This window comes from Heloderma suspectum, chromosome 3, assembly GCF_057233095.1.
Source record: "Heloderma suspectum isolate Gila_16-S chromosome 3, 16-S_ref, whole genome shotgun sequence".
In the NCBI taxonomy this organism is placed as follows: domain Eukaryota; kingdom Metazoa; phylum Chordata; class Lepidosauria; order Squamata; family Helodermatidae; genus Heloderma; species Heloderma suspectum.
In genome coordinates, this window is record NC_139460.1 from 310,407,829 (window position 1) to 310,433,957 (window position 26,129).

At 45.9% G+C, this 26,129-nt stretch overlaps 1 protein-coding gene across 1 annotated transcript in view; it reads left to right on the plus strand.

Annotated features, from left to right (window-relative positions):
* Positions 1 to 26,129, plus strand: part of NLGN1 (neuroligin 1) — a 774,195-nt gene that overhangs the window by 576,063 nt on the left and 172,003 nt on the right. The window lies entirely within an intron of this gene.

A 26,129-nucleotide genomic window follows, 5' to 3' on the forward strand; every position in this document is an offset into this window, starting at 1 on the left:
AGCATATAAAAGTGCATGCATGTGGACATTTGGAAAGAATTACTATACTTTAAATAGAAAGGCAGTGTTATCCAGCCATAATGAGGAAGGCTGTGACCAGGTGACCTGTGTGCTTGCTTATTGTTGATGAGCAACTTCAAGGCCTCTGCTCTCCTTTCTTATGATTCTTAGAATCATAGAATCATAGAATAGTGGGGTTGGAAGGGGCCTACAAGGCCATCGAGTCCAACCCCCTGCTCATTGCAGGAATCCAAGTCAGAGCATCCCTGACAGACGGCTGTCCAGCCTCGTCTTGAATGCCTCCAGTCTGGGAGAGCCCAATACCTCCCTAGGGAATTGGTTCCATTGTCGTATTGCTCTAACAGTCAGGACGTTTTTCTTGATGTTCAGCCAGAATCTTGATCTTTAGACTACTGCTGTGCTGTGCCAAATAAAGAGATAGTGGCATATTCTTGAGGAGTGGAGCAGCTTCTGTGCCTCATCTTGCTTTCCATGCTGCCACTGGGGTCACAACAAGACTTGGAACTCAGAATGAGTCTAAGCATAAAATAATGAATTTGGGCTTGATCTGAACTGAGACGTAATCATCTCCTTTTTTTGGTGAACTCATTCTGAACATAGCCCAGGGAAACTCGACCGTCACTAATTATCCACATATCGTGCTAGGGAGTGTGCTAGATTTCAACTGGGGGACAGCCCATGATGTGGACTCCCCACCACTGCCAGTCAAGTATCTGGTCAGGCCCAACCCCCTTTGAGACAAACCCAGCTCAAAACAGGTTTCATGCCCTGACTTTGCACTTACTCCTTTCCCTTAGTGCTGTGCTGAAAATTTCTCCCACATTTTTTTTCAACCATTCTCATTCAATTTAATAGAAAATAAATTCAAAGGAGAAGACATTTGTAGGGGTGGACAAAAGGCACTTACCTTTCGTCGAAGCTTGTTCACGGTGGGGGGGAGGCGCTTCGCGGCTCCCCACGCGAAGTTCAGGCCGGGGGGGAGGCTTCCCGCCTCGCCCGGCCGCGAATGCCATTGTTTAAAAAACAAAACAAAAACGCCCCCGTGATAGGCTACGTGACGATTAACGTAGCCTATCACGGCTAGATTTGCAAAGTCAGCCATGATAGGCTACGTTAATCGTCACGTAGCCTATCATGGGGGCGTTTTTTTTTCTTTTATTGGAATGGCGGGGGTGGCAGCCGGTCGAAAGACCGGCTGCCGCTCCCACCCCGCTCGAACACCCGCCGAACTGCCGGCCGGACCCGCCGCCGGGAGGGACATTCGGCGAAGGTAAGTCCCGTCCCGGGGGGGGTGCGGGGGGCGGGGGGGGTCCGGAGGATTTCTCCCTGAAACTTGTTCGGGGGGCCGAACACATTGGCGCTCAGTCCCCTGAAGTTTCGGGGAGAAATTCTCCGCCATCCCTAGACATTTGGGGGAAATTCTCATGGAGTGGGCTTGTCCTTACTTTACTTATGCAGTGGTCATGAAGTGTGTGTGATTGTCCTGTCTTTCATTATACAATAGCCTCTACGGCAGCCTGTAGCCTCCTCAGCTTCCCACACTTCAATTAAAGCTATCATGAGGAAGATATCATGAGGATATATTCCTCCCATGGGGCTTTCTCAGTTCAGGAATGGGAGGTGTCCTGGGAGGATGCAGAGCAATGGAAAGATGTGTAATAGAGAGAGAAAACACACACAGCATCCTCGGCCACCTCGGGGTGATTAAGTAAGCTCAAAACCCAAAAGAAATTCAAAATTCTGCCTCAGAAAAGTGGAGTTCTCAACATAGTTGATGCTGTTGCCACTTGCAGGAGCAGTGCAATGAACAAAAAATTCAGGGAAAAAAAGGAAAGAAGCTGTGCTACAACTAGGGATGGACGTGCGTACCCCCCATCCAGGTTCTCAAGGTGCCCTCCCACCCCTGCACCTGCTTGCACACAGCCCCGAATCTGTGCTCAAGCTCCCCACTGCTCGGCAAGCCACCTAAACTCACCCGGGGCAGGTTCTTGAGCTCCATGATCACCATTTTGGGAAATGGCACCCGTAAACTTGCATATATGGGCTGTTCACGGACCTGTTTTGCAGCCCCAGTTTGCAGATATCTAAATATTTGTATTTTCGCGCTTGCCATTCCCGCCCCCCCCAAAGGTGATGGCAGACCTTGAGAACAGTGCCTGGGTGAGTGTGGACAGCTTTCTGAGAGGCAGGAGGGGAAAGCAGGGGCAGAGGCTCGGCAAGCATGGCTCGGGGTGCAAGCAGCACGGGGGTTCCAGCAGATCCCTGGATGGAATCTGGTGCCCGCACCATCCCTAGCTACAATCCCTGCCAATAGTGACCCTTATCTGTGAGAAACTATTGAGAGAATTTCTCCTCCCCTCAGAGAAATTTGGTGAAATTGTCCCCCCAATTTCTCTGCCCACAAATAGGCTGGAGAATATTTGGAGAGGCCATTTTCACACAGCTCTGCTTTGAACCAGACTTGGACTAGAGAGCTCTTCAAATAGAGCAGGAGTGGGGAACGTGTGGTCCTCCAGATGTTGCTGGACTGCAACTCCCATCAGCTCTAACCAGCATAGCCAAAAGTTGGGGAAGATGGGAACTGTAGTCCAACAAACACCTGGAGGACCACTTATCCCCCCTCATTGAAACAGAGGATGCCTTCAAATAGATCCCTGTTCTCTGACAGCCCTGTAAAAAAAGGGTTGTCCTCTGTAAAGTAAGACACATGGTCATCCTACACCTTGCTTGAAATGTAGTAGGAACCCTAGGCTGGATGCTACTGATTAACATCCCTGCTTTAAAGTATAAATTATGCTGCAAATGTTTTCTCCTACCTCTCCACAATTTCACAGAACAGGCAGCCATTGTGTATAGCAGACATTGGACTTCTGTACTTATGGTGAAAAAGAGAACACATTTGCGTGATACTTCATAAATACAATCTATGTACACTTTCTTACATGGAGTTTAACCTAGGGATGTATGGACTGTGTAAAATCCACTCCATCTGTGTTTCGTGGATTCTCGGACGCCTTTCGTTCTGTCATCCGCCCACAGATGGATGCGAATATTTTATTTTGTCATGTGGAAAAATACAGAAATAATTACATAAATATTTACATAAATATTTGCGTAAGCATTTACACAATTTCCCCCAGGACATAACATTTATGTACCCCCATTAGATTCAACGTTTCCTCAGCAGAAATGTTAGGGATGTATGAAAGTCACTTACCTTTTCGAAGGGTGACATTCGCGGTGGGGGGGAGGCGCTCCGTCCCTCCCCTCGAAATTCTCCCTGGCCGGCTCTGCTCCACAGTGACTCCACAGAGCCACCAGCTGGGGCCGCCTGCAGCCGGACATCTGGCCACTGGGCAGCCTGGACAGGGACGCAAATGGCGGCCGCAGTAGCCGCTGCCATTTGCGTCCCTGTATTTTGCTGTGATAGGCTACGTATATATTTACATAGCCTATCACGGCAAAAAAAAAAAAGGAATGCAAATGATGGCGGCGGCTACAGCGGCTGCCATTTGTGTTCCCTTTTTTTTTTTTTTGCCCTGATAGGCTATGTAAATATTTACGTAGCCTATTATGGCAAAAGACAGAGGCGCAAAGGGCTCTGTCAATGGCTTCCGCAGGGACACAAATGGCGTCCGTGCATTAGCTGTGATAGGCTACGTAAGTATTTACATAGCCTATCATGGTAATAATGAAGAAGCAAATGACGGCTGCAGACGCAGACGCCATTCGCAAAGCAGCGCGAATGGCAGCAGGTAGGTGCTCCGTTTCGCGTGTCTTTCGCGGGGTGGGGGTGTGGAGGGCTTTGTTCTGCCACGGATCTGTGGCGGAATTCTCTGACATCCCTAAGAAATGTACATATTTTTCTATGGATTTATATGTGTAAATTTAGGGAAAGTTTTTTAAAAAATCATCCAAAAGTCCACAGACTCTGCACGGCCTGAGGGGGGCCCTCCACAGTAGATTCCGCAGGTTGGATACTTAGAAATCCGAGCTCATTTTAAGCCATCTTGAATTTTTCCAGCATCCCTAGTTTAACCTCCATGTAGACCATTGTAGCACATAAAGATGCCCTGAAGGTTCACATCAAACAAAGCGAGAATTTCCGCAGATGGAAAAGTGTGGTCAATGAGAGCTACAAGTGTTCATCCACTTGTAAACCAGCTTTCAGTCGGTCTTAAGTGCCGTTAGCAGTAATGGCATAAACAAAGTAATTCAACTGTGGTGTTGATGAAATGCCACCATGTAGCTAATTTGAAACTTGCTGCTTGTCAGAAGACAAGAATGTGGTCCCCCCCCCCGTTTGTACAGACTCTAATGGTTCAGAGAAGTCTTTTGATATGACGTTCACTCCACTCAAAGGCTATTGTGCTCAGAAATTGCTTCTTGCTCTATGTATTTACAATTGCCAATAACTAGTTCTGTGGTTGAATAACTTCAGAACCATCCTCATGCCATCAGCTACTCTTTGGATTTTGCCCCGGGTTGTTTGTTTGTTTGTTATGCCATAAGACCATTTCGAAATGTGCATTTTCTTCCTTTCATAGCCTCCCAACTTTTCACAGATCAAAATAGAAAGAATTGGGTAGGAAGTAGGGAAGAGCCAAAGTACTGGCCTTGTTTCATGTTGTTTTCACAAGTGACAAAACCACCTCCCAGAATTGGCAATTGTTGACACTCACTAGCGAACATATTCACAGTGCTTTGAGAGCCAGTGTGGTGTAGTGCTTAGAGTGTTGGGCTCAGACTGGGGAGACCTGGGTTCTAGTCTCCACTCTGCCGTGAAGCTCACTGGGTGACTTTGGACCAGTCACTCACTCTCAGCCTAACCTACCTAACAGGGTTGTTGTGAGTATAAAGTAGAGAGGAAGAAGACCATGCATGCCATCTGTGGCTCCTTGGAGGAAAGGCAGGATAAAAATGTAGCAAATAAATAAATAAATAAATAAATAAATAAATAACATCTTGTTCCCTTTGTTGCGTTTTGCTGCTATAGCTAGACCCTTGTTTTCCTTGGCCTCATGGTTTCCCTTCACTATTTAATCTAATTAGCTGTGGTGATTTGTCATGTGGCTGATTGTCATATGTCATTTGTTATGTGGCTACTTAATTGTCATGAGGCTCGGAAGGTGGCAACAGCGGAGAGGGCCTTCACAGTGGTGGTAGGGAAGTTGGAGAAATCCACAATGGAACTGAATGAGTTCAGATTTTCATGAATCCAACCCATAGAAAAATATGCCACCCCCCCAAAAAAAAAACCCTGACCAAAACTGTGCATTTCCCCCATAAGCTGAAGGGAGAAAATGTGCATTTTCACACATGTGAAATTTGCAAATGTATATTTGCGCAAATTTGCATTTCTACAAATTCAGGAACCCAAAAATCTGATTCCGGCGCTGGGTGTACGATGGAACGAAAGGCTCCAGACAATCCGTGAAACACAGACAGAACGGATTTTACACAATCCATACATCCCTAGGTGATGACCCCCAAATTATGGAATGATCTCCCTGATGAGGCCCACCTGGCACTAACATTATTATCTTTTAAGTGCCAGGTTAAGACCTATCTTTTCTCAGGCATTTAGCAGCATATGATGAGTTTTAATCAGGTCCTGGATTTGTCTTATGGTTATAGTTGATTGCTTAAAGCTGCTTTTAGATATATGTTGTTTCTGTGTGTACTGTGTGTTTGTGTGCTTTTATCTAAATGTTTTTTTAAAAAAACTTTGTATACTGTATTTTTAATGGTTTTTAGTCATTGTAAACCGCCCAAAAAACTTCAGTTATTGGGCAGCATAGAAATGCAAATAATAATAATAATAATAATAATAATAGATGTCTGATTTAACAGCATCACGAACACCAATATATTTGTAGCCACAGCCAGTTGGATTAAATGTCAATGTAGACAAGTGAAGCCAAGGCAGTGAGGGCAAAGAAGAAAAAGGGAAATGGTACTGAGAAGAAGCCACCATGGGAAAAAAGAGCACTGAACTGCATTGATGCAAGCCATATGCTCATCAAGATCTTTTGCTGTATTTTGCCTTGGCATGCTAATTTCAAGGTATATACGTATAAAAATGGGAGAACACACAGACATAATAATAAGTGACTGAGCTACCTCTCCTGTCACATAACTCTCTCATAGTGTTATTATCACACATTGCTGAAGGTGTTTCCACCGTCTTTATACTGCATTAATTTAATGCTGCTACTACTGAGCATTTATCCACCATCAACTATGTATTAGGTACTATACAGAGCACAGCCATTAGATGTTCTATGCCCACATACCCCACAGGCACACTCTCTAATAGGCATACATGATAGAGACACTGAGGGCCAAATGACACATGGTGTCAAATGTGCCTTTGCATTTAACTTCCAGGGTTTTTTGAAAGAAATGCCAGAATTATCAGCTGTGGCCAGGGGCTGATAATTATCAGGATCCCATCAGGCTTGGAGGGGGAATTTAATCCTTTCCTCTACAGCTGCAGTCCTGAGGGCTATCACTCCTCTGAAGCTGGTACTTGCTTTTGCGGTGAAATCCTCTATCTGCACCATTTAACATCATGCGTAGTTTGGCCATAACATGCTTCCGGATAAGGCTTTGAATGATGGATATATAAGGATTATCTACCCCTGAACCAGAGACATTAGGATCTGATAAAAGAAACCTGTCACACCAATCTAAAACCAGTTTACCCAGAAGTTAGCCCCATTGATTTCAATGAACAGGTGAGCACAGAAACCTACCCCTAGAGTTGGGTTGTTAACAGAGAAGGATTCTAGGATGGATCACCTGGATCTTCGTCTCTTCTCAAAGGCTAGTAGTGGAACAAGTGCATATTAGTCAGCTGAGCTTCACTGCCATGATCCATGGAGGGAGCAATCCTATGGCCACTAGACACTAGACGGCCATAAGATATCTGGTTTTACGGGAACTGACCTTCTCCCACTTCTGCGCTGCCTCACAGGCAGCACGGAAAAGCCCTGTGCTCCTTGCTCTCAAGAGGAGCACAGAGTGGCCAAAATGGGGTGTTCCCAGGGGGAGTTCTGGGGCGGGGAGGGTGGAAATGCCTGTACAACACATCCAATGTGTCATACAGCAGCCTCCTCCCCCACTCAGCCCTCCTGCAGCTAGACAGCTGCAACTGACTGTCTAGCCAAAAATGCAGGGCAGGAGGAGCACGAAGAGAATGATCCCCTCCGTGCTTCTCCTGTCCTGCATTGCATAGGCAGTCGCCTCTGGGTCCAGAGGCGGCCACCTATCTGGATAGGATTGTGCCCTAAAAGTTGTGGAATAGATGTAGTTTATCTCCACTGATCACCCCAACTGAGGATCAAGGTCTTCTGTGTATCTTAATCATGACTCTGCCCTTAGAATGAATTTATTTATGTATTTATGTATTTATGTATTTATGTATTTATGTATTTATTTCTATACCGCCTGATAGCCGAAGCTTAGAATGGGGTGAATATCTAACAATGGATAGCCAGTTTGCACAGCATAAGGTACATTTAAATACAGGATCAAGCCTGTTAGGGAATCACAGCCTGAGGCTCCTCACTGAAGGCTTTAGTTTCCCCATAAAAGACTTGAAGACATGGAAAATTCATGGGACATAGTTTCAATTGGCAGCAGAGCTAAGATGTGAGCCAAGCTGTATTTACTCATCAGTATTATCTTCTTTGATCCAGGAGGGGGGAAATGCAGAAGACAAAAACAATCCGAATTTCTACACAACACGGGGTGTTAATTAATTGCCTATTGTTGCTCGCAGGGTGTGAACATCGTTTGCAAAACATCTTTTTATGATGTGTGAATTCTGCATGAGAAACTGTATCTCTACAATAGTTAAGATGCATGCAGCTTTATAGCAGCCATCCTTTGGAACCCAACCACCAGCACATAGTTAATGTACTGTCCCAAACAACCAGGTGCTCTTCTCTTCTCCAGCCTCTGATCTCTCTGCTAAGTTGAAGGGTTGGCACAATACAACCCTGAACCTTTTGTTCCTGGTGCCTGGCCTCCAACCCTGACAAAGGTCACAGTAGTGATAGTTTTTTTCCTTTGCTTTCTGGAGATTAATTCATAACTTTGCTTGAACGCACAGTTCACCCAGATGCCTTTAAAACCTCTGACTTGCCTTGCACAGGATATGCCTGCTGAGATTACCTTGTATCTGATTCCTTCCACATTGCAGTGGTATCGAGGCACTACCCTGGATAAAACCAACTCAGTGAAGGCTTTAACTGCCGCTGGGCACTGAGTGACCTTTTGAGCTTTTCTGTCAGAAATGCCTTCTTTGGAGAGTTGTTTCATGTCGACAAAATTCTGGAACTGTAAGTCTATGGTGCAGTCTCTGAAGTTGTTCCTCTGGCCTAATTTCTCCCTTGGCCAGCCAAGACATCCCTCTTCTACAGAACTGTCAGGCCACTCAATCTTGTTTTCAAATGTATGAGTTTTATTTTTATAATGTCTAGAAGATGGGTCCTAAGTTTGTAACTGCCAGAACCGCATACCAAACTTCTATAGCATTGTTCTACCAATGTAAGGCATGGGAGAATACAGAAGAGTGGTACTTAATCCACATGAACAGAGTTTATACTGCCAAACCAATTAAGAGAGCGATACTATGCCCCCTAGACAGCACCTGAGGGGCCACAGGATGGTGCAGATCTCCTCTGAGGCTGGAGACAAGAGCTCTGACCTCAGAGGAGATCTGATCATGGATCCCCCCACTCCCATTCCCAACCACCATGGAAAGCTCCACAACAGGTCCTCTCCCAAGGTGTGAACTCCAACCTTGGGAAGATGATGAAGAGGGAGGGAGGGAGGGGAACCCAATCCCATTTTGGGGATAGGGTTCAGCAGCTTGGATAGCACCTTTCAGCACCTTGGATAGCACCGTTAGAGTTTTGGCTGGTGGTCACTAAAACCCTGAATGGAATCACAGCCCCTCTGGAAATGGAGTCACCAGTTACCACTGAACGAGCGAGCTTTACGACTGAGTGATAGCCACTCCCCATGCTTTGCTTTGTCTTTGCCTTATTGCCATCCACATGGTAGGCATTGCCGTGATTACACTGTGAAGTTAACCGCCATATTTAGCAGTTTTGAAATCACGTCTATGATAATGCTACCGATTTTTGCATAAATGCTTATTGAGCTTTAATTGTCAGCCACTTTGGAGCACTTTTTTTCTCATTGTAATAGATTCATGCCTCTTAGAGGATTCAAATCTCCCATCAGTCAAGATTTGTTTCCAGCAAAACCTAATTAATTTAAGAACAGCGAGTGAAACCTTCTGGTACGTTGTGTTATTTTCTAAGAGATAAATGATGAAGGATTTTTTTTTTCCCCTGCAATCCAATCCCTCCCTTGATTTCTGGAAACAAATTTTTATGAAATATTCAGAACATTCAAGATAAACTGTGATAACCCACCCACCCCATACTGCATGAAACAGTAATCTTTTGTAACATTTAATAACATTTTAAAAACATTTTATTGATTTTAATGTCTGTGTTTTTAATTCAGGTTTACAGGTTAGTTTTCATTTATTTTAGTTAATATTTAACATATATATAAACAAAGTGGGCTATGATAAAAACAAAATATGGTATTACAACATAAAAGAACAATACACTGACAAGAAAGAACAATGGTTTATTGTTTAGCTATTTTTGTTTATTGTTTTGGTATATGATTATTGCTGTGTTAGGACAGGGCAATACTGTAGATGGCATTGGAGTGCTGCAAGGTTGGAGAACTAGATACATCCAACACTTTGCTGGGCTCCTGCTGTCTGGCCAGAAGGAAGGGAGAAGCAGCGTTCACCACTCTTCTTTCTGAGTTCTTGTGTTTTTAAAAAGCCATTTTCCTCCCATACCAAGCAGTGAAAGGGAAAGTTTTTTTGGTGAGTTCCGGGGAGCCGGGAGATCTGGGTTCTAGTCCCCACTCAGCCATGGAAGCTCACTGGGTGACTTTGGGCCAGTCACAAACTCTCAGCCCAACCTACCTCACAGGGTTGTTGTTGTGAGGATAAAATGGAGAGGAGGAGGAAAATGTAAGCCGCCTTGGGTTCCTTGCAAGAGGAAAAAGGTGGGATATAAATGCAATAAAATTAAATAAATAAATAGAGTCATTTTTGGTCTCAATCAAGTGTATAGTTGAAAGTGGGGTGGGCTTCAGATGCTGCAGATCCACAAACTCCAACAGTCTGTCCACACCATGCCCCTGATCCTCCCACTTTGCCCCCTCTCTGATATCAGAGCTATGACACTGGAGAGGGCGGGGTCCATCTTCCCACTGTGCCAGGGATCTCCTCTGAGATCAGAGCTCTGACTCCAACTTTGGAGGGAGATTTCCAATCTGCACTATAGCCCCTGGGATGTTGTCACAAGACCGTAGAGCTGCAGCCTTAAACGTCAAGATAATTAACACATCACGAATAGGGATGTCAGAGGAATTGATTTACAGGGTGGAGCTCTGTGAGTTTTCACTGGCTCAGCCCCCTGAATTCTGACTCACTCAACTGCAAGCTGGCTTGATTCAGCATACGATGAGTAGGGCCAACTCGGTTTTGGGGGGGGGGGTCTTTAATTTGTGAAAGCTGCGATTTGCACAAATCTCAGTTGTAAATATTTGCGCAAATAGCCATTTGCACAAAATCCTGGCTGTAAATAGCACAATTTGCACAAAATTGTGGGCATAAATGGTCTAATTAGACCATTTATGCTCACAATTTTGCTAAAACTGTGCTATTTACATCTGTGATTGTGAGCAAATAGCGACTTCCACAATTTTTTAAAAAAGATAAAATTCCCGAGTTTTGGGAACTGACCTGTCGCTTGGCTCTCAAATGTGAGCCGAGTTGGGGTAACCACAGGGATCCAGTAGGCCCCCAAAGCCAGGGCTGGATTTCCCTGAGACAGACAACTCTAATCAAGAGGCAGTGATACTAACACTTCATAAAACAGCAGACCACCAATTGATAGCTGGCTTGAATTTTAAAAAGTATTTACTACCCATCTAAAGATTGAAAGAGGTGGATCCTCTCAAATCTCCAGTATGAGGGAGTTCCATAATCACAGAGCCACCAGCGAGAAGGCCCTGTTTCTTGTACCTGCCTACCTGATCTTACATATGGAAGGAACATAGAGCAGGGCCTCCAGGGCCAGTATGGGCAGGTTTATTTTATTTATTTAATGGAAGTTTACACTGCATTTCAAGACAGAGTATCCTCCCAAGGCAGTTTACACTATTTTTTAAAAAGTACATAATAAGATCATACAAAACAACATTAAAATATTAAAACATAATAAAATCACACAATAAAACCACCACCCCACCACATACACCAGTAGATCAGATAAAACAATCAGATAAAAAGAACTGCAGCAAAAGAATTAGCATAATTAACATAATGGCAGCAGATGAAACAGTTACAGCACCACAATCATTCAAAAACTGACTGGAATGAAAAGGTCCTTAGAACCTACCTAAAGGGCAACAAGGAGGGGGCAAACATATTTCTCTGAGGAGAGTATTCCAGAGATATGGGGCCATCATGGAAAAGACCCTGCCCCTGGTACTCTCCATCCTAACAGGTCTTGTTCATGGTCTAGAGAGAAGGGAATCAGATGCCAAACTTAAGGCTCAGACAGGTACATATGAGTGCAGCTGTTTAGCGCTTTAAAGGTTAATACCAGCATATTAAAATGGGCTTGGAAATGAATAGACAGCCAATGTAACTGGCAGAGAATATGTGTAATGTGATCAAAATGCCTGGTTCCTATGAGCATTACTATGTTTTGCACCAGTTGAAGCTTCCAAGGCATCTTTAAGGGCAGTGCATTACAGTAATCCAGCCTGGATGTAAATAATGCATGTGTCATGAGGTGAGCTCTGCCTTCTCTAGATAAGGCCACCGTTGACGAACCAGCCAAAGCTGATAAAAAGCATTCCTGGCCACCGATGACACCTCCGCTTCCACAGAGAGTGCCAATTCCAGGAATACTCCCAAACTGTGTACTTGTTCCTTTATGGGAAGGGCAACCACCCAGACAGCTTCAGCCAGGGGGCAATACACAAATATAATAAATGAAATGAATGAAATCCCAACCAAGACTAGGGGTGGACAAAAGTCACTTACCTTTTCTCGCAGCTTGTTCGCGGTGGGGGGGAGCGCTTCGCTGCTCCCCCCGCGAAGTTCAGGCCGGGGGGGGGAGGCTTCCCGCCTCGCCCGGCCGAAATTCAGGCCGGGGGGGAGGCTTCCCGCCTCGCCCAGCCGAAATTCAGGCCGGGGAGGAGGCTTCCCGCCTCGCCTGGCCGCGAACACGAAAGTTAAAAAAAAACAACAAAAAAACGTCCCCTGATAGTCTACGTGACGATTCACATAGCCTATCATGGCTGGATCTGGAAAGTCAGCCGTGATAGGCTACGTGAATCGTCACGTAGCCTATCACGGGTGACTTAAAAAAAAAAAAAAAAGCGCGTACGCGAATGGCGGCCCCCATAGGGAGCCGCCATTCGCGTTCCTTATTTAGTTGCTGTAGTCTACGTAAATGTTTACATAGACTACGGCGAAAATAAGGGCAATGCAAATAGCGTTGCCCTTATTTTCGCCGTAGTCTACGTAAACATTTACTTAGACTACAGCGACCAAATAAGGAATGGGAATGGCGGCTCCCTATGGGGGCCGCCATTATCCGGACACACTTTTTTTTTTTTTTTAAAGTCACCCGTGATAGGCTACGTGACGATTCACGTAGCCTATCCCGGCTGACTTTGCAAATCTAGCCGTGATAGGCTACGTGAATCGTCATGTAGCCTATCAGGGGACATTTTTTTTTTCTTTGATTGCAATGGCGGGGGCGGCAGCCGGTCGAAAGACCGGCTGCCGCTCCCGCTCCGCTCGAACACCGGACGAACCGCCAGCCGGACCCGCCGCCGGGAGGGACATTCAGGGAAGGTAAGTCCCGTCCCGGGCGGGGTGCGGGGGGGTCCGGAGGATTTATCCCCGAAACTTGTTCGGGGGGCCGAACACATTGGCGCTTGGCCCCCCGAAGTTTCGGGGAGAAATTCTCCGCCATCCCTAACCAAGACTAGTTGCACACCAACATCCAGATTAGCAGCTTTCCTGACTCACAACACATCTGTCTTGTCTGGATTAAGCATCAGCTTGTTTGTGCTCATCCATCCTAAAACTGTCCCAAAACATCTATTTTGGGTTTTCAGTGCATCCTTGAGATCAGAAGATGGCAAAGAGACATAGAGCTGTGTGTCATCCACATACTGCTGACACTTCAGCCCAAACATCTAGATGATTTCACCCAGCAGTTTCACGTAGATGTTAAAAGGCATGGAGGACAAGATGGAACCTTGAGATACCCCAAAAGTCAATGGGTGAGGGATGGAACAGAGGTTTCCTAGCACCATCTTCTGGACCATATCCCCCAAGTAGTACCAGAGCCACTACGATACAGTGCCCGCAAGTCCCAACCCAAAGAGATGATCCAGAAGAATACCATGGTTGATAGCACTGAAAGTCACTGCGAGGTCTAGGAGAATCAACAGGGTCACACGGTACCCCATCCCTTCTTCAGTGTAAGTCAAGGCAACCAAGGCAACCTCCATCCCAAACCCAGGTCGAAAGCCAGATTGGGATGTGTCTGGAATGGGAGTAGGTCAAATTCTGAGTGACATAGGAACAAAACATAGAAAATTAACTTATATCGAGTCAGACCATCTCGCCCAGTACTGTTGACACTGACTGGCAGCGGCACCCCAGGATTTCAGAGAGGAGTTTGAGATAGGGATGTACGGACTGTGTAAAATCCCCTCCGTCTGTGTTTCGCAGATTGTCTCGTGCTTTTTGTTCCATCGTCCATTCACAGATGGATGCAATTTTTTTTCATCATGCAGAAAAATACGCAAATAATTGTGTAAGTATTTACGTAAGTGTTTACATAATTTACCTTAGTACGTAACATTTAGTGTATTGTCTCCCAAACCATTCAGTGTGTCGTCAGCAGAAACTTATGTATTTTCCTACGAATCTATATGCATAAATTCTGGGAAAGTAAACAAAAAATCATTCGAAAGTCCATGGACTCCGCACAGTCTGAGGGGGGTGCTCCACAATGGATTCCGCAGGTCAGATTCTTAGACATTCAAGCTCATTTTAGTCCATCTTGAATTCCTCCAGCATCCCTAGTTTGAGACTGGCCCAGTCCTATCTGGAGATCCCGGGGAGCGAACCTGAGGAACTTTTGCATGCAAAGCTTTTCTCTATCATTGAGCAGTGGTAAACTATTCTAAGCCATTTAAGGGATTTAAATGCCAGTAACACACTTTAAATCAAGCATGGCAACACATGGGCGACCAGTGTGGATGGAATGAGTATGGAGTTTAATGCTCTGATCTTAGAGCACCAGACAGTAGTCTGGCAGAAACTTTTTGCACCAACTGGAGTTTCCTGAGGACTGCTGAGTTGAAACTGGCCATGCAGTTGCACTCCCCAGGTTAGAGGTGGTGAACATCAGGAGCCATTTCAGCTATTTTTAACAGGGGGGGTTCTACATTAATTTGGGGAGCAGTAGCTTACTAAATCACAGCAGTAGCATTTTCTTTCTCCCCCCCCCCTTCTCCTCTAAAACATTGGTTTGTGTGACAGAGTTATTATTTCTCCCCACAATGCCCCCTTGGAACATTGTTATATTATGGGCGGTAACATATTTTTATGGAGGGCAATATCCGACTGTGTCATTCCACTAAGACAAATGACATTGCACTAGTGGAAACTAGGTTCCGATCTATGTGCAAGAGGAGAATCCAGCTAAAGTCATGTTTGTGCAACTGGAGTTGCACAGCCAGTTGTGCAATAGATTCTGCATCCACCTGTACAACCACCAGCACAGCTGTTTGGGCAACCGGCTGCACAACCATAATGCACAAGCACTTGCAACAACTATGTTAGAGAATTCCGCCATGGATCCTGGGGGGGGGCAAATTCCAGTGAATTCGGCCCTCCAGAATCCGTGGCAGAACGGAGCCCCCCACCCCACCACCCGAAGAAAGCCCCGTGAAACAGAGCCTACTTGGCTGTGGCTCTGGTGGCGGCAGCGGCAGCAGCGGCTCCGGGTGCTGCCGGGCTGCTGTGGCTGCAAATGGCAGCCATCATAGTGGCCACCATTTGCGTCCCTACGCCAGCCCGTGATAGGCTACGTATATATTTACATAGCCTATCACGGCTAAAGCAAAGATGCAAATGGTGTCCCCTACACCATTTGTGTTCCCGCTTTAGCCGTGATAGGCTATGTAAATATTTACGTAGCCTATCAAGGGCTTGCATAGGGATGCAACTGGCGTCCCCTACGTATGACGCCATTTGTGTCCGCACCAGCCCAGCAGCGGCTGGAGGCCCCGCTGTGGGTTGGCCCAGCCAGTGGCTCTGCGGCCTGGCCACGGAGTGGAGCCAGCCAGCCAGGATTCCAGGGGGGAGGAATGGATCACCTCCCCCGCTGTCGAGGATTCCGGGGGGAGGAACGGATCGCCTCCCCCACCTGCGGAACCCGGCGGAGCCAGGTAAGCGGGGTTTCGTACACCCTAGCAACAACAGAAAGATTCAGCAAAGGTCTGCTAGTGCTATTTGAGTTCGTGAAATGACACCGCTGTATACTGCCCATAGAATTTAAAATTTTGTTTTGCCAAGTTTGTCCACATTTTTGTGTTTTTGTAGCATATAACATTTTTCAACACCTTTTAAAACACGCACACACCGGTCATTGGTTAGAAAACATGTTCACTATTTCTGCATGTGTTTTTGCTTGCCAGATGTTGTAGGAGCAAAGGGAAGAAGAGACACAGGTCTAGTTTTTGTGGCAGTCACTCATCTCTTGTAGCATCTTGTCCCACTCTGAATCTTTCAAAAACTTCTAAATCCATCATTCATCACTGAGGGTTGGTTAAGTTGCCCTTTATTTGTAGATTCATTTCTTTTTTAAAAAAAAATAAAAATGCAGATTTGAAATAGACTTCAGTGAGGACTCATGAATAGGAATACTGACTGTCTCTTTAAAAAAGAATCAATAGCACTCCAAACCACAGCAGCGTCTCTGATGAGATTAATAAAAGCTGAGAATCCATTCTGAATGCATGCGATGACTTCTATTACAAGGGGAAAATGAAAAAGCTGCTATTACTGACATAGTCAATAGATTGCACCTTGGTGTATACTGTACTTTCTGCATTTTTAATATAAATTCATGGTGCTCTAGTCCCAGAGCATGATCGGCATTCATTTAACTTCAGGCCATAACGCAAAAGAAGTTAAGTGTTACGCAATAAAATAGATAACTTGACTTTAAGAGCCTCTATTCAACATAGATTTATCCAGTCCTTATTTACACATCCCCGTGCAGGTTTATTTTGATGAAGCACCTTCCTGTAGGATTTTTAAAAATCTAACTTCCTGACCCTGCACAATTTAATTGGGGGTTAGTCCCCTTGATTTCAAAGGAGCTTACCTCCAAGTAATGGGACACCTCTGAGATGTACAGCACTTGCCCAAGGAAATTAAACTCTGTTTTGCTTCAGTTAAACACATAACAACCACAACAACCTCCTTGGGCATTTCTTCCAAGCAGAAACTTCCACGTTCATCTCAAAATTTCACTTCAGGTAGAAATTTTGTGGTAACTTCAGTTACATTTTTGGGCAGAGTTGATTGTCCTCTTCAAAGAGCACCTTGCATAGGTTCAGATGAGGTCTAAATGCAGATTTCTTACCATTCAGCAATAACCCAAACTTTGCATATGTAGGAACATTACAGCCTCTTCTATGCAAGGAAAATACCTGCATGTACATAGTAATTTCCCACTGCACAAAACAATTGTTTTTGTTTTGTCACTGCACAGAGAACAGGGAACCCTCTGCATTTCTGGAACAGTTAGAGTTCCAGCATGCATCAACATAGAGCCACACGTCTGGTCTTCACTGGGTTCTAGTGAACCTCCTCAAGTATGTTGACATATTGTGTGTCAAGCTATGGATTGCTCCCCTTCCTGCTGTAAGGAAAAGGTGGGCAAAATGTAGATCAGGATCTACTAGTAGATTACTGGATGATTCAAAGTAGTTTGGCAACAGTTTCTGCTTTTTAATTTTTAACAATACCAACAGTAAAAATGCCGTACCCCCCAACACAAATACACATAAAACATTAGCCCATTAGAATCCCTGATCTGTAGTAACTCAGATATAGATGTATGGCTCCTACATTTTATTATCAAATTAATGCTTCACACATTTGGATGTTATCCAAATGTATGAGCCACCATTTGGCACCTGGCTCCATCCCCCTGAACCACTATTTTGCACCTGATTCCATCATTCCAGTTGGGAGAAAAAAATGTAGATTCAACAAGACTACAGTCCGCCCATGCCTACTGAAGCCAATTCACCATAATCTGATCAGGACAGAGGTATGTAATAACATGAAGTGTTCAGGAGCCTGGTTATCATTATACCTGCAGAACATTTAGATCAGAAAGCAAAACAGAGACCCTTCAACAATAGATGGTAGTTAGCCAGCAATTTTTCTAAGTACTGCCTTATTCCCTACAATCAAAAAGTCAGGGGAGTGAGCTATACAGCATTGATTTGTAGGTTCATCAAGGAATGACATTGACTTCTTTAGCAAAAGGTACAAAGGTAGCAGCTTTAAGAGGAGTTGGAACAGAGCATGACATTAAAGACAAATTAATCTTGAAATTACTGGTGCAAATTCTAAGGGGAAGCTATGAAGGTTCTTTGTAGGTGATGGATCAAGTGCACACATAGTCGTCCTAATATTAAGAATAATAAACTAAGTCTGGCAAGACTGGTGAAAGCAATACTAGCTAATTAGGGGTCTAAAGAAAGAGCTCTGAAGGGAACACATGGAATAGCTTGTGATTAAAAGAGACAGAGAGTCTGCAAATGAGAAGCATAATTTTTTATTAAAAGATAGCCAGCAGTTTTTCCCTATGGTCAAATAAGATTTTTCTTAAAAGGATTATGTGCAGAAGTGTTTAGAAATGAAAACTCCCCTACAGATAAAAGATGGGAGTGTTAATTACCCCTTTGCTTCTTTCAGTATTGAGATGTCTCACTTTGGCCCTTGTTTGCACCGAAATAGTCCCTGTTTCACTTACATGGACTTAAGCAGACTTCATATGCATTTCAAAATAACAGTGAAATACAACAGGGATTCCAAAGAGCCACCATTTTGAGCATTAAGCCCTGCTGCTCTGAAGGTGGATATCCTATCCCCACCTTCCCAGACAGGCAGAAGCTGGTCCACAGTGCATTAGGCAAAGAGTAAGTCTGTGGAGCTGAGCCATGAGGCTAGGTCAGGTGCTGCCTCATGGAACTGTTGCACCAGCACTGAGTAGCCAGGGATGGGTGGTTCTTATGTCCAGCCTGGTGGCATCACCCATTCCTGGAATTGCTCAGGGCCAGGACCCAAGTATGTGTTAGACTTTTCTAGAATGGATTGGAGTCTGTGAGCTGTTAACCAGACCCTGCTTCACCTGTGCTTCAGTCCAGGCAGGTCACCATCATAACTCTTAACGTCTTAGGGGTGATGAAGGGTGTGTGGGTTCAGAGCTGGGATGCAGTCCTGATAAGGGACAGTGGGGTAACCATTCTTGGAGCTCCCTCAGGTGGGTGGGTATCATATGGGGAAGTGCCTTCTGGTTGTACCTTAGGGGGCATGGAGTCTCCAGAAACTCATGTTATGCTGGGGGATGTCACAGGATCTGGCTCTTCCTCTTTGGAGGAGAAGGAGGAGGAAGTCTTCTTGAATGTGAAATCTGAGTACTAGCAGGCCCTGACAGGAGAAGCAGGTGTTCTCATTCCATTTCATTGTTATTCCATAGGGTGATGGTGCCCTCCAGCCTGCTCTCTCTGTCTTATGCTTTAACTTATGGAATTTCTAAGATGAAGATTGGAATGGTATGTCACAGTTTCCCACAGTGTTCATTACATGCTCATTGTTGTTGTTCAGTCGTTCAGCCGTGTCCGACTCTTCGTGACCCAATGGACCATAGCACGCCAGGCCTTCCTGTCCTGCGCACTCTCCCGGAGCGTGCTCAAGTCCATATTCATTGCATCGGTGATGCTATCTAGCCATCTCATCCTCTGCCGTCCCCTTCTCCTTTTGCCTTCAGTCTTTCCCAGCATCAGGGTCTTTTCCAGGGAGTTTTCTCTTTGCATTGGGTGGCCAAAATATTGGAGCTTCAGCTTCAGGATCTGTCCTTCCAATGAGCACTCAGGGTTGATTTCCTTTAGGATGGACTGATTGGACCTCCTTGCAGTCCAGGGGACTCTAAGAGTCTTCTCCAGCACCACAGTTCGAAAGCATCAATTCTTCGGCACTCAGCCTTCCTTATAGTCCAGCTCTCATAGCCAAACGTTACTACTGGGAAAACCATAGCTTTGATTAGACGGACCTTTGTTGGCAAGGTGATGTCTCTGCTTCTTACTATGCTGTCTAGGTTTGCCATAGCTTTCCTCCCAAGGAGCAAGCGTCTTTTAATTTCATGGCTACAGTCACCGTCTGCGGTGATCTTGGAGCCCAAGAAAGTAAAATCTGTCACTGCTTCCATTTCTTCCCCTTCCATATGCCAGGAAGTGATGGGGCCAGATGCCATGATCTTCATTTTTTTAATGTTGAGTTTCAACCCAGCTTTTGCACTCTCCTCTTTCACCCTCAACAAGAGGCTCTTGAGATCCTCTTCACTTTCTGCCATTAGGGTGGTATCGTCTGCGTATCTGAGGTTGTTGATAATTCTCCCAGCAATCTTAATTCCAACCTGTGATTCATCCAACCCGGTGTTTCTCATGATGTACTCTGAATATAAATTAAATAAGCATGGTGACAATATGCAGCCTTGTCATACTTCTTTCCCAATTTTGAACCAATTGGTTGTTCCATGTCTGGTTCTTACTGTTGCTTCTTGACCCTCGTACAGGTTTCTCAGGAGACAGGTAAGGTGGTCTGGTACCCCCATCTCTTTCAGAATTTGCCACAGTTTGTTGTGATGCACACAATCAAAGGCTTTAGCATAGTCAATGAAGCAGAAATAGACATTTTTCGGGAATTCTCTAGGGATGCACGAAAGTCACTTACCTAGGGGTGGACGAAAGTCCCTTACCTGTCGTCGAAGGACGTTCGCGGTGGGGGGGAGGCACTTCGCTGCTCCCCCCGCAAAGTTCAGGCCGGGGGGGAGTCTTCCCGCCTCGCCCCGGCTGAAATTCAGGCCGGGGGGGAGGCTCCCTGCCTCGCCCCAGCCGAAATTCAGGCCGGGGAGGAGGCTTCCCGCCTCGCCCGGCCGCGAACGCGGAAGTTTAAAAAAAAACAAAAAACGCCCCCTGATAGGCTACGTGATGATTCACGTAGCCTATCATGGCTAGATCTGCAAAGTCAGCCGTGATAGGCTACGTCAATCGTCACGTAGCCTATCACGGGTGACTTTAAAAAAAAAAAAAAGCATGTACTTTGAAAAAAAAAAAAAAAGCGCGTACGGCTAATGGTGGCCCCCATAGGGAGCCGCCATTCGCGTTCCTTATTTGGTCCCTGTAGTCTACGTAAAGATTTACGTAGACTACAGCGAAAATAAGGACAACGCTATTTGCGTTGCCCTTATTTTCGCCGTAGTCTACGTAAACATTTACGTAGACTACAGTGACTAAATAAGGAACGCGAATGGCGGCTCCCTATGGGGGCCGCCATTAGCCGTACGCGCTTTTTTTTTTTTTTTTCAAAGTCACCCATGATAGGCTACGTGACGATTAACGTAGCCTATCACGGCTGACTTTGCAAATCTAGCCGTGATAGGCTATGTTAATTGTTACGTAGCCTATCACAGGGGCGTGTTTTTTTTTTTTACTTTTCTTGTAATGGCAGTGGCGGCAGCCGGTCAAAAGACCGGCTGCCGCCCCCACCCCTGCCGAAGACCTGCCGAACCGCTGACGGGACCCGCCACCGGGAGGGACATTCGGGAAAGGTAAATCCCATCCCAGGGGGAGGGGCGGGGGGGTGGAAAATTTCTCCCCGAACAACCTTCGGAGGACCGAATGCATTGGCACTCGGCCCCCCGAAGTTTCGGGGAGAAATTCTCCCCCATCCCTAGAATTCTCTTGCTTTTTCCATGATCCAGCGAATGTTGGCAATTTGATCTCTAGTTCCTCTGCCTCTTCGAAACCCAGCTTGTACTTCCGGTAGTTCTTGGTTCACATACTGCTGAAGCCTAGCTTGTAGGATTTTGAGCATAACCTTGCTGGCATGTGAAATGAGAGCAATTGTACGGTAGTTTGAACACTCTTTGGCATTGCGTTTGCCCTTCTTTGGAACTGGAATGTAAACTGACCTTTTCCAGTCTTGTGGCCACTGTTGAGTGTTCCAAATTTGTTGGCATATTGAGTGCAGCACTTTAACAGCATCATCTTTTAGGATTTTAAATAGCTCAGCTGGAATACTGTCATCTCCGCTAGCTTTGTTGTTACTAATGCTTCCTAAGGCCCACTTGACTTCACTCTCTAGGATGTCCGGCTCAAGTTCCGTGACCACACTATCATGGCTATCAGGGACATTAAGATCTTTCCTGTAGAGTTCTTCTGTGTATTCTTGCCACCTCTTCTTAATCTCATCTGCTTCTGTTAGGTCCCTGCCTTCTTTGTCCTTTATCATGCCCGTCTTTGCCCAAAACGTTCCCTTGATATCTCCGATTTTCTTGAAGAGATCTCTAGTCTTTCCCATTCTGTTGTTTTCCTTGATTTCTTTGCATTGTTCATTTAAGAAGGCCTTCTTGTCTCTCCTTGCTATTCTCTGGAACTCTGCATTCAGTTGGATATATCTTCCCCTTTCTCCCTTGCTTTTCACTTCCCTTCTTTCCTCAGCTACTTGTAATATACTAGGGATGTCAGAGAATTCCGCCACAGATCTCGGTGAGGCCGAATGCAGTGCATTCGGCCCCCGAACTCCGTGTCGGAACAGCCTGCCACCCCCCTGCCACCCCCTGTGGATCCCCCCCGGGACTAGACTTACCTGGGGCAGATCTTCCGGGCAGCGGCTCCGGCGGCGGCTTCGGTGGCAGCAGCGGACGGTCTTCCGACCGGCTGCCACCACTGCCATTTCCAGGCTTCTGTATAATTTTTTTTTAAAAAAAGACGTGATCGGCTACGTAAAGATTTACGTAGCCTATCATGGCTGGGTTTTAAAAAAAAGAAAAAAAAGACATGATAGGCTACGTAAATTTTTATGTAGCCTATCATGGTTGGGTGGGATTTAAAAAAAAACAACCGCGTACGCAAATGGCGGCGGCTACGGCCGCCACCATTTGCGTTCCTTCTTTTTACCATCTTAATCTATGTAAATATTTACGTAGACTATGACGGCGAAAAGAAAGGGGAACGCAAATAGCATAGCAGGCACTATTTGCATCCCTTTTTCATTCACCGTTTTAGCCTACGTAAAGATTTTTTTTTTACCCAGGGCCCTCCGCGGCCGGAAATCTGGCTGCAGACGGCTCTGGCCTGGCCGGGCCAGGCCTGGCCGGCTGCTCTGTGGAGCTGCCGCAGAGCACAGCTGGCCGTTTGAGGATTCCAGGGGGAGGAACGGAGCGCCTCCACCCCTGGCCAGGATTCCGGGGGGAGGGACGGAACGCCTCCCCCCCACCATCAACATAATCCGTGGAAAGGTAAGTCACTTTCGTACATCCCTACATCAGACAGCCACTTTGCTTTCTTCCATTTCTTTTTCTTTGGGATGGATTTAGTTGCTGCCTCCTGAACAATGTTACGGACCTCCGTCCGTAGTTCCTCAGGCACTCTGTCTATCAGGTCTAATCCCTTAAATCTATTTGTCACCTCCAGTGTATATTCATAAGGGATATAATTTAGGTCATACCTGAATGATGTAGTGGTTTTCCCTATGTTCTTCAATTTAAGCCGAAATTTTGCAATAAGAAGCTCATGATCTGAGCCACAGTCAGCTCCAGGTCTTGTTTTTACTTTTTACTGACTGTATAGAGCTTCTCCATCTTTGGCTGCAAAGTACATAATCAATCTGATTTCGATATTGACCATCTGGTGATGTCCATGTGTCGAGTCACCTCTTGTGCTGTTGGAAAAGAGTGTTCGCTATGATCAGCGTGTTCTCTTGACAAAACTCTATTAGCCTTTGTCCTGCTTCATTTTGTACACCAAGGCCATGCTTGCCTGTTATCCCGGTGATTTCTTGACTTCCTACTTTAGCATTCCAATCCCCTAGGATGAAAAGGACGTCTTTTTTTGGTGTTAGTTCTAGAAGGTGTTGTAGGTCTTCATAGAACCGATCAACCTCAGCTTCTTCGGCCTCAGTGGTTGGGGCATACACTTGAATTACTGTGATGTTGAATGGTTTGCCTTGGATTCATACTGAGATCATTCTATCGTTTTTGAGATTGTACCCCAGTACTGCTTTTCCCACCCTTTTGTTGACTATGAGCGCTACTCCATTTCTTCTAAGGGATTCTTGCCCACAGTAGTAGATATGATGGTCACCTGAATTAAATTCGCCCATGCTTGTCCATTTTAGTTCGCTGATTCCCAAGATGTCGATGTTCAATCTTGCCATCTCATGTTTGACCACCTCCAGCTTACCTTGATTCATTGATCTGACATTCCAGGTTCCTAAACAGTATTGTTCTTTACAGCATCGGATTTTCTTTTCACCACCAGACACATCCACAGCTGAGTGTCCTTTCGGCTTTGGCCCAGCCACTTCACTCTTTCTGGCGCTACTTGGAAATGTCCTCTGCTCTTCCCCAGTAATATATTGGACACCTTCCGACCTGAGGGGCTCATCTTCCAGCTCATATCTTTTAGCCTTGTGATACGTTCCATGGGGTTTTCTTGGCAGGAATACTGGAGTGGGTTGCCATTTCCTTCTCCAGTGGACCACATTTTGTCAGAACTCTCTGCCATGACCTGTCCGTCTTGGGTGGCCCTGCATGGCATAGCTTATGGCTTCACTGAGTTACGCAAGCCCCTTCGCCACAACAAGGCAGTGATCCATGAAGGGGTACATGCTCATACTGATTACCAATGTGCAGGAGCCCATAGGTGCCCTGATTCAATCACAAGGCAAAAAGCAAACTTTTTTTAAAGCGTAGTTTATTGTTCAACCAATCATAACAAACAAAACACAACGTCATAATAGCTGATTTAGGGTGCAATCCTATCAAGATAGAGGTCAGCCTCCAAACACCGAGGCTGATTCCTATCCAGTTCAGGGCAGATGGAGCATGGAGGAGATCCCCTTCTCTGTGCTCCAGCTGCCCTGCATTTGTGGCTAGGCATGTGTTTTTGCCCATCTAGCCACAGGCTCCGGGAAGGGAAGGGGCCTGGAAACCTGATAGGAAGCTATCTGAAGTGGCTTCCATGATCTCCTCCCTTCCCTGCCCCCAGGACTACCCCCTTTTCTCCCTCCCCACACTCCATTTACAAGCATGGAGGTGGTGCGCTGGCTACGAGGGGGCGGGGGAGGGAGCAGGGAGCGCAGTTTCTGGAAACCGAGGTCAGGCGACCTCAGCTCCCAGAAACTGAAAAATCCTATATCCGTCTAGACAGTGTCTAGTGGCTGTAGGATTGCTCTCTGATAACATTAGGTCCACAGTTACACAGCTCTTTGTTCAAAATGCAAGATATAGCATGTTACAAAGATGTAATAGAGGTTGGGTCTTTCCCCTTTATTTTCTGTAGGCTTGCTCAGTGTCCACATGGCTCTTGAAGATTCTTTTCCCCCCTGTGACTTAATCAGTGTACACACACACAAACATGTATTTATTTTATTTTTAATTACATTTTTATCCCCCTTTTTCCCTCTTGCAAGGAACCAGAGATGGCATTCACCCATTCTAATCAATGGGCATCCTATGTGCTCCTACATCTTTGTAACCTGTAATAGGGATGTACGAAAATCACTTACCTTTTGCGGATTATGCTGATGGTGGGGGGGAGGCGCTCCGTCCCTCCCCCCGGAATCCTGGACGGGGGGGAGGTGCTCCGTTCCTCCCCCCCCCCGGAATCCTGGCCGGCCGGCTGTGCTCCGCAGCGATTCTGCGGAGCCGCCGGCTGGCTCCACCAGCAGCCGGACATCCGGCTGCTGGCTAGCAGGGACACAAATGGCGGCGGCTGTAGCCGCCACCGTTTGCGTCCCTGCAGTCAGCCGTGATAGGCTACGTAAATGTTTATGTAGCCTATCACGGCTGACTTAAACAAAAAACAAAAAAATGCGCGTATGCAAATGGCGGCAGCCATGGCCACTGCCATTTGCATTCCTTATTTTGGCACGTCTTAGTCTACGTAAACATTTACGTAGACTAAGATGGCAAAAAGAAGGGAAACGCAAATAGCGTAGCGTCTACGCTATTTGCGTTCCCCTTATTTTCGCCGTCTTAGTCTACGTAAATGTTTATGTAGACTAAGACGTGCCAAAATAAGGAACGCAAATGGCGGCGGCCATGGCCGCCACCATTTGCATATGCGTATTTGTTTGTTTTTTTAAAGTCAGCCGTGATAGGCTACGTAAACATTTACGTAGCCTATCACGTCTTTTTTTTAAAAACCTAGCCATGATAGGCTATGTAAATCTTTAGGTAGCCTATCACTTTTTTTTTTTTTAACTGGAAATGGTGGTGGCGGCAGCAGCCGGTCAGAAGACCGGCCGCCGCTGCCACCAAACCGCCGCCGAACCGCCGCTGGAGCTGCTGCCGGAGCTGCCACCGCCAGGAAGATCTGCCCAAGGTAAGTCCCGTCCCAGGGGGGTGGAGGGGGGGTGGCGGGCCATTCCACCACCGATTTCAGGGGGCCGAATGTGCTGGCATTCGGCCTCCCTGAGATCCGTGGTGGAACTTTCGTACATCCCTAACCTGTAAGGAAAAATAAAGGTATAATCTGAAAATTGGACCAAACTGTGCATACAAAGGGATCCTAACAAAGTACATATATTAATTGTGGCTCTGGAACCACTGGAGCATTCTAAGGCCTCCTATGAGGCCTTGGCAAGGCACTTT